Below are 8,128 nucleotides of genomic sequence, written 5' to 3'. Positions count from 1 at the left end.
CTGGCGGAGAAAATTGCGCGGGAGCCCACGCCAATTTTTTCCACCATATAACCCTTTAATTTAATAGCTACAGCGCCCAAATTTTGCACATACACACTACTAACATTAGTAGTGTGGAATATGCAAAAAAAGGGGAATATGACATGGTTTACTGTATGTAAACCATGTTACATATCATGTTGGGCTTTGGAAGGAGATAGCAAAAGCCGACAATTGAATTACCGGCTTTTAAGCTATCTAGCGCTGTATTAAATATTAATATATATACATATGTGTGTCTCACTGATTATATATATATATATATATATATATATATATATATATATATATATATATATATTTATATATACACATTTATTCTACCTATTCTATTGTAAGCGGTCAGTGTGATTTTACTGTACACCGCACTGAATTGCCGGCTTTTCTCTCTAACACCGCTGCGTATTTCTCGCAAGTCACACTGCTGGTCCGTGTGTAATCCGTATTTTTCTGGCTTCCATAGACTTTCATTGGCGACTTTTTTTTTTTGCGCAATACGGTGACAAACGCAGCATGCTGCGATTTTCTACGGCCGTAGAAAGCCGTATAATACGGATCAGTAAAATACGGCAGATAGGAGCTGGGGCACAGAGAATAATTGGGCCGTGTGTAATGCGTGTTTTACATATGTATTTTATGCGCTCATACGTCCGTAAAACTCACTAGTGTGAGGCCGGCCTTACAGAATAGTGCAGTACAGAGCAGTGGAATGTAGTGAGGGACTTCCTGGTTTAGAGTTAGGATGCAGCAGTGAAGAGAGACAGTCTGCTATGGGGATAAGGCTGCTAAGGCAGGAAGGGGCCCCAGGCTGCGTGGTGTGCAGGAGGTCACCAGGTTGATTGGAAACCAAACTGAAGAGGATCCGGGGTCTAAAGGCATGGACTGGACAGAGATTGTCCAGAAACGAGGCAAGGATTGCCAGAAGTGAGACAGGGATTGCCAGAAGCAAGGCAGGGACTGCCAGAAGGAACAGAGGTTGCTGGGAAGGCAGGGAAATCGTGAGAGATGCCACTCTGTGTACACGGTGCTTTTTGATGGAAACTCTACTGCTAAGTAAAGTTGAACTGTTGACAAAGGACAATGTCTCTGAGATGGTTTGTGGAGCTCGTGGATGCAGAGAGACAGAAAACAAGGGGACTCCGGCAACTAATGTGAGTGTCCTGCTGCGCACATTACACACATGGCAGAAGGGACATATTGTTTCATTTGTGAGGCGCTAGGGTGAGGGAACACTTCAGCTCATTGCCACGCCTACCACCCTGGTCACCTTACATATGCATGATTTCTATAAAAAAAAAACACAGAGCTAGCAGCTCTTCCGGATGAGCGATCACATGTCCCCCACTCATTAAGGTAATAAATATTCACTCCACGTCTATGAGAGTGGAGTGAGGTGAATATTCATTACCTTAATGAGTGGGCGACATGTGATCGCTCATCCGGAAAAGCTGCTTGCGCCAGAACGAGATTCAGCGAGGGCGTGCAGGGAAGGTAAGTAGGATGGGTGCTGGAAGCTGGCGGCTGCAGCTGTAGCTGTGCGCTATAAGAAAAATGAATACTCGCTGCTAGCACAGTGAATATTCATTTCTCTTTAGCAGTGTGCACAGGATTTAGGCGCAGCCGCCGACTCCTGCCTCTGTGTCCTGCTGCTCCGCTGCCATCTTTCTGGGACAATGAATCGTGTATAAGCCGAGGGTAGCATTTTCAGCACAGAAATTGTGCTTAAAAACTCCGCTTATACACGAGTATATATGGTATATTATTTACCGGTAATGTGAGGTTTTTTTGGAACCCATGAGAGCACCAACAAGAGAGGGGATCCGCCCTTCAAGTACTGGAAATCTGCAAGATAAATAGGGCGGCGCTTCTGTCCACATCAGTGGATTAAAGAGCACAAGAGGGCCTCCAATTTAATGTACAAACACACCTATATACTTACAGTGTATATATAAGCTATTTCTAACTTCCACCATAAGTGGTACACCACATAAAAACCCACCAACCAGAAGGTGATGAACTTAGTAATGGGAAGGAATATAAGGGTGCTGTCATGGTTTCTGGGAAAACACATTACCGGTAAGTAATATACATGTTTTTCCGTCACCCATTACAGCACCAATGAGAGAATTACTGAGAATTACTCATATATTAGGGAGGGACAACCTGTAGAACCCCTTTCCCAAAACTAAGATCAGAGGAGGCAGATTAGATCTAGTCTATAGTGGCTATATAAGGTAGATGGTGACGACCATGTAGCTGGCTTACAGATTTATTCGTTGGACACGTCTGCTCTTTCTGCCCAAGATGCTGCAATTGCTCAACATTGTCCCCTGATCTTGCTGATTGCAGGGAAAGCAGGCGACAATGATGTGAGCAGTCTCCAGCACCCAGTGCCTGAGAACACTGTGAACTGTGCTGGCTTTTCTCAGACGCCGGTACATGTGATACTGATGCGGCACACTATGAAACACACGGACACGGATTTTTCCAGTACTGAAAAATATCAGGACCTGTGAAGAAGGCCTTACATGTTTTTATCCTTCTGAGTTCCTGTTCCGTCAGTCCCTCCGGTACGTGTAGTGACAGTTTTCTCACGTACCGGAGACACTGACACACGTAGACCCATTCAAATGAATGGGTCTATGCACATGTGAGCGTGATTTGACTGACCGTGTGTCCGTGTGCAAAACACACAGACATGTCCATTTTTACCCGGACACATGGGCCGCAAAATGTGCCACACACGTGCACACGGAGAACAGTGTACACTGTCTCCGTGTGCACGGACCGCCATGGGAGAAGCAGTGCTACTGTAAGCCGCTGTTCCCCTGCGTGTGGTGCTGAAGCCGGCTGTCATCCATTGTACGGACGTGGGATCCCCCCTATATTTTACAACCAACCCAGCAAAACTCACAGGTGCGGGCTGCTATTCTCAGGCTGGTAAGGGGCCATGGATATGGGCCCCTCCCAGCCTAAAAACAGCAGCCCGCAGCTGCCCATAAAAGGCGCATCTATTAGATGTGCCAATTCTGTTGCTTTGCCCGATTCTTCCCACTTGCCCTGTAGTGGTGGCAAGTGAGGTAATGAGGGGTTAATGTCACCTTCCTATTGTAAGGTGACATTAAGCCGGCTTAGTAATGGAGAGGTGTCAATAAGACATCTATCCATTACTAATCCTAAAGTTTTTAAAGGGTTAATCAAACACCACACAGTAAGAAAAAAGTATTTTAATGAACTAAAACAATATACATAGTTTTGTCATCTTTATTAGTCTGCCATTCCAAGCAAAGCCCTCGATCTCCTGTAAAAAAATTAAAACTAAAAAACCAACAATATACCCATACCTGTCCGGCGTACAGTCAGTCCCATGCCATAATCCATATCTGGAGAATGTACAGTTTACAGCTGGGAGCAGTGCTAATGCGACCACTCCCGGCTGTAAATTACTGGGGAATGAATGATATGCAGTGGGCGCAGACTCAGTAACTAGCGGTGATGTCACTGAGTCTGTGCTCTATCTCCAACATGAACTCCTGTGACCTCAGGACCGTGGGAGAATGCAAGTGATGAGGTAACAGCAATTCAAGCTCTGTCACAGTGACCTCATCACTTACATTCTCCCATGGTCCTGAGGTCACAGGAGTTCATGCCAGCGAGCGAGCACAGACTCAGTGATGTCAGCGCTAGTTACTGAGCCTGTGCCCGCTGTGTAACATTCATTCTCTCCTGCTCGCGCTGCTTGCCGGCCGAACAGGGGAGAAGGGATGACAGCCGGCTTCAGCACCACATGCAGGGGAACAGCACTTACTGTAGCGCTGCTTCCCCGGCGACCGTCCATGTGGTACTGATGCGGTACACGGTTGCCACACGTGTGCCGCACCTAGTACACAAACGACCACACGGGCACTGATATCTACGGTACCAGTTTTTTTGGTACCAGAAATATCAGGACGTGTGAAACCGGCCTTAGTCAGGGGTAACAGGCTGACCCATAATTGGGGAGGAGTACTGGAGACTAGTGATGAGCAAGTGTACTCGTTGCTCGGGTTTCCCCTAGCACGCTCGGGTGACCTCCGAGTATTTATTACTGCTCGGAGATTTCGTTTTCATCACGGCAGCTGAATGATTTACAGCTATTAGCCAGGCTAAGTACATGTGGGGGTTGCCTGGTTGCTAGGGAATCCCCACATGAGATTGGAGCGCCCTCGTAGGGCAGTGGGGTACTCGGTACCGGGTCCTTCGGTTCTCAAGGGGGATGTCACGGTGGCTGACTCGGTCTGTGGCACTCGGGAGGTCCGTTGATTAAAGGGAAGAGTCTTTAAAGGGATAATGTTCGTGACGCCACCTGTGGTATTTGGTCAGGGTGACCGACGCTGCTTAGGGGTCCGCTGGGGTGATGTTATGGCAGCTAGATGGTATACCTTCTCACAGGTGAAGTATGTCCCCAGGGCTTCCGAATGTGTAGATGGTGGATGGTGTGAGGCGCAGAGAAGAACGAGGACACAAGGGTGCAGTTTCTTTACCTTTACTGAAGACTTCAGCATCCACAGTCCAGAGCACCAGATCACAGGGCAGGCAGATTCCAGCCAGTTTGGAGGCAAATCCAGAGTCCCCTTATCCAGGTGGAAATCAGTAGCCTTCTTCTAGCGCCTGGATTTTGTAGTACCTTACTGCTAAGCGTCTCATAAGGTCCTCACAACTGTTGTAGATGTTCTAGATGTTATGTCTCTCCCTGTCTCCCGAATGGATAGGACAAACCCGTACGACTGGTGGCCTGAGGTTTTTTACAGGGACTCTAGCACGCCCCAGCCCTCACAAGTTGCCACCATGCCTCCTGGGTATAGGTCGGGCAGGTAACGTGGAATTAGCTGTCCTACCGGTCTCTGGAGCAAGGCATAGAGACTGTTGCTCCTTCGGTTTTCCGGCTACCGGATCCTGCGCCTAAGAATAAGGCAGCCTGTGTAGGGCAGAACTCCTTCTGGTTTCCGTTCCTTTTGCTATGACTTCGTTTCTCACCCTCTACAATACAGTTCGCTGTTCGTGTCTCTTTCTTAGGATGCTGCCGCACGTGGGGCAGCTCCGTGGCCTTCTATCTAGGCCTCTGACAGGATCCCACCCCTGTCAGGGACCAACCCTGTCGGCAACTAGTCGATGTTCCTCCTTCCTCCCTGTCTGCCTGACAGGAACTGACTGAGTGAAGCTCAGCCAGCACCTGACTAACTTCCTTTCCAGACCACCAGTTTTACCTAATTGTGAAGAGTGCCCTAATAAACAGGAGCATAGCTCCCCCTGGTGGACTGGAGTGTGAAGTGTGTTGCATGTTTGTGATACCTGGTAAAGAGATCTCCTTTATTGCCTTCAAACGTGACATCACTCCCCCCTAGAGGAGAATGATACTGCAACGACCAGGACCCTGGGGCGCTGCACAATAAAGCAGCTAGTAGCTCTAAATCATTCAGCTGCCACGATAAAAACTAAATCTCCAAGCAGTCATTAATACTCGGAGGTCACCTGAGCGTGCTCAGGAAAACCAGAGCAACGAGTACATTCACTCATCACTACTGGAGACCAGTGTGTCAGTTCCAGGTTTGGAGTTAGTTGTTAGGCCAAGTAGAGATGAGCGAATTTGTTCGGGATCCCTCTTACTCGGCAAGCTATAGCGCTTACCAAATAAGCTGCAGAGGGAACCTGGCTTCCGCCGGCCGATCAGCTGATCGGGCCACAACTGCATGTGTGGCGGCTATGTCACAGTCACAGCACATGCATGGAGAGCCTGTGTGTTGGAATCTCCATGCATGTGCGGTGACTGTCACACAGCCGCCACACATGCAGCTGCGGTGCCGATCAGCTGGCGCGATCCAGGAAGCCGGGTTCCCTCTGCAGCTTACTCGGTAAGCTCTATAGCTTGCCGAATAAGAGGAAGCCCGAGCAAATTCGCTCATCTCTAAGGCCGGCATCACACTAGCGAGTTTTACGGACGTAAGAGCGCAGAAAACACGTCCATAAAACTCGCAAAACAAACGGCACAATTATTCTCTATGCCCCTGCTCCTATCAGCCGTATTTTACAGATCCATATTATACTGGCTTCTACGGCCGTAGAAAATCGCAGCATGCTGCGTTTGTCACCGTACTGTGCAAGAAATACGCCAATGAAAGTCTATGGAAGCCTGAAAAATACGGATCACACACGGACCAGCAGTGTGACTTGCGAGAAATACGCAGCGCTGTTAGAGAGAAAAGCCGGCAATTCATTGCGGTGTACAGTAAAATCACACTGACAGCTTACAGTAGAATAGGTAGAATAAATGTCTACACATATATATATATATATATATATATATATACCTATTCTATGTCAGTAGACACATATATATATATATATATATATATATATATATATATTAATATTTCTTCCAGCGCTAGATCGCTTTAAAGCCGGTAATTCATTTACCGGCTTTTGCTATCTCCTTCCTAAACCCGACATGATATGAGACTTGGTTTACATACAGTAAACCATCTCATATCACCTTTTTTTTTGCATATTCCACACTACTAATGTTAGTAGTGTGTATATGCAAAATTTGGCCGTTCTATCTACTAAATTAAAGGGTTAAATGGCGGAAAAAATTGGTGTGGGCTCCCGCGCAATTTTCTCCGCCAGAGTAGTAAAGCCAGTGACTGAGGGCAGATATTAATAGCCTGGAGAGGGTCCACGGTTATTGCCCCCCCCCCCCCTGGCTAAAAACACCTGCCCCCAGCCACCCCAGAAAAGGCACATCTGGAAGATGCGCCTATTCTGGCACTTGGCCACTCTCTTCCCATTCCCGTGTAGCGGTGGGATATGGGGTAATGAAGGGTTAATGCCACCTTGCTATTGTAAGGTGACATTAAGCCAAATTAATAATGGAGAGGCGTCAATTATGACGCCTATCTATTATTAATCCAATACTAGTAAAGGGTTAAAAAAATACACAAACACATTATTAAAAATTATTTTAATGAAATAAAAACAAAGGTTGTTGTAATATTTTATTCAACGCCCAATCCAATCACTGAAGACCCTCGTTCTGTAACAAAAAAAACATAATAAACCAACAATATCCTTACCTTCCGCAGATCTGTAAAGTCCAACGATGTAAATCCATCTGAAGGGGTTAAAATATTTTGCAGCCACGAGCTTTGCTAATGCAACGTTGTTCGTGGCTGCAAAACCCCGGGGAATGAAGGTAAAGTAGGTCAATGAACTATATTTACCTTCATTTGCGGTGAGGTGCCCTCTGCTGGTTGTTCCTAGATCGTGGGAACTTTCCTAGAAAGCTCCCAGGCTCGAGTTCATATGAGGACAACCAGCAGAGGGCGCCTCTTATGAACTCGAGCCTGGGAGCTTTCTAGGAAAGTTCCCACGATCTAGGAACAACCAGCAGAGGGCGCCCACTGCAAATGAAGGTAAATATAGGTCATTGACCTACTTTACCTTCATTCCCCGGGGTTTTGCAGCCACGAACAACATTGCATTAGCAAAGCTCGTGGCTGCAAAATATTTTAACCCCTTCAGATGGATTTACATTGTTGGACTTTACAGATCTGCGGAAGGTAAGGATATTGTTGGTTTATTATGTTTTTTTTGTTTTTTTTTGTTACAGAACGAGGGTCTTCAGTGATTGGATTGGGCGTTGAATAAAATATTACAACAACCTTTGTTTTTATTTTATTATAATAATTTTTAATAATGTGTTTGTGTATTTTTTTAACCCTTCACTAGTATTGGATTAATAATGAATAGGTGTCATAATTGATGCCTCTCCATTATTAATTTGGTTTAATGTCACCTTACAATAGCAAGGTGGCATTAACCCTTGATTACCCCATATCCCACCGCTACACGGGAATGGGAAGAGAGTGGCCAAGTGCCAGAATAGGCGCATCTTCCAGATGTGCCTGTTCTGGGGTGGCTGGGGGCAGGTGTTTTTAGCCAGGGGGGGGGGCCAATAACCGTGGACCCTCTCCAGGCTATTAATATCTGCCCTCAGTCACTGGCTTTACTACTCTGGCGGAGAAAATTGCGCGGGAACCCACGCCAATTTTTT

The sequence above is a fragment of the Ranitomeya imitator genome, chromosome 2, assembly GCF_032444005.1.
Source record: "Ranitomeya imitator isolate aRanImi1 chromosome 2, aRanImi1.pri, whole genome shotgun sequence".
NCBI lineage: Eukaryota > Metazoa > Chordata > Amphibia > Anura > Dendrobatidae > Ranitomeya > Ranitomeya imitator.
Note: the sequence above shows the minus strand (reverse complement) of the source record.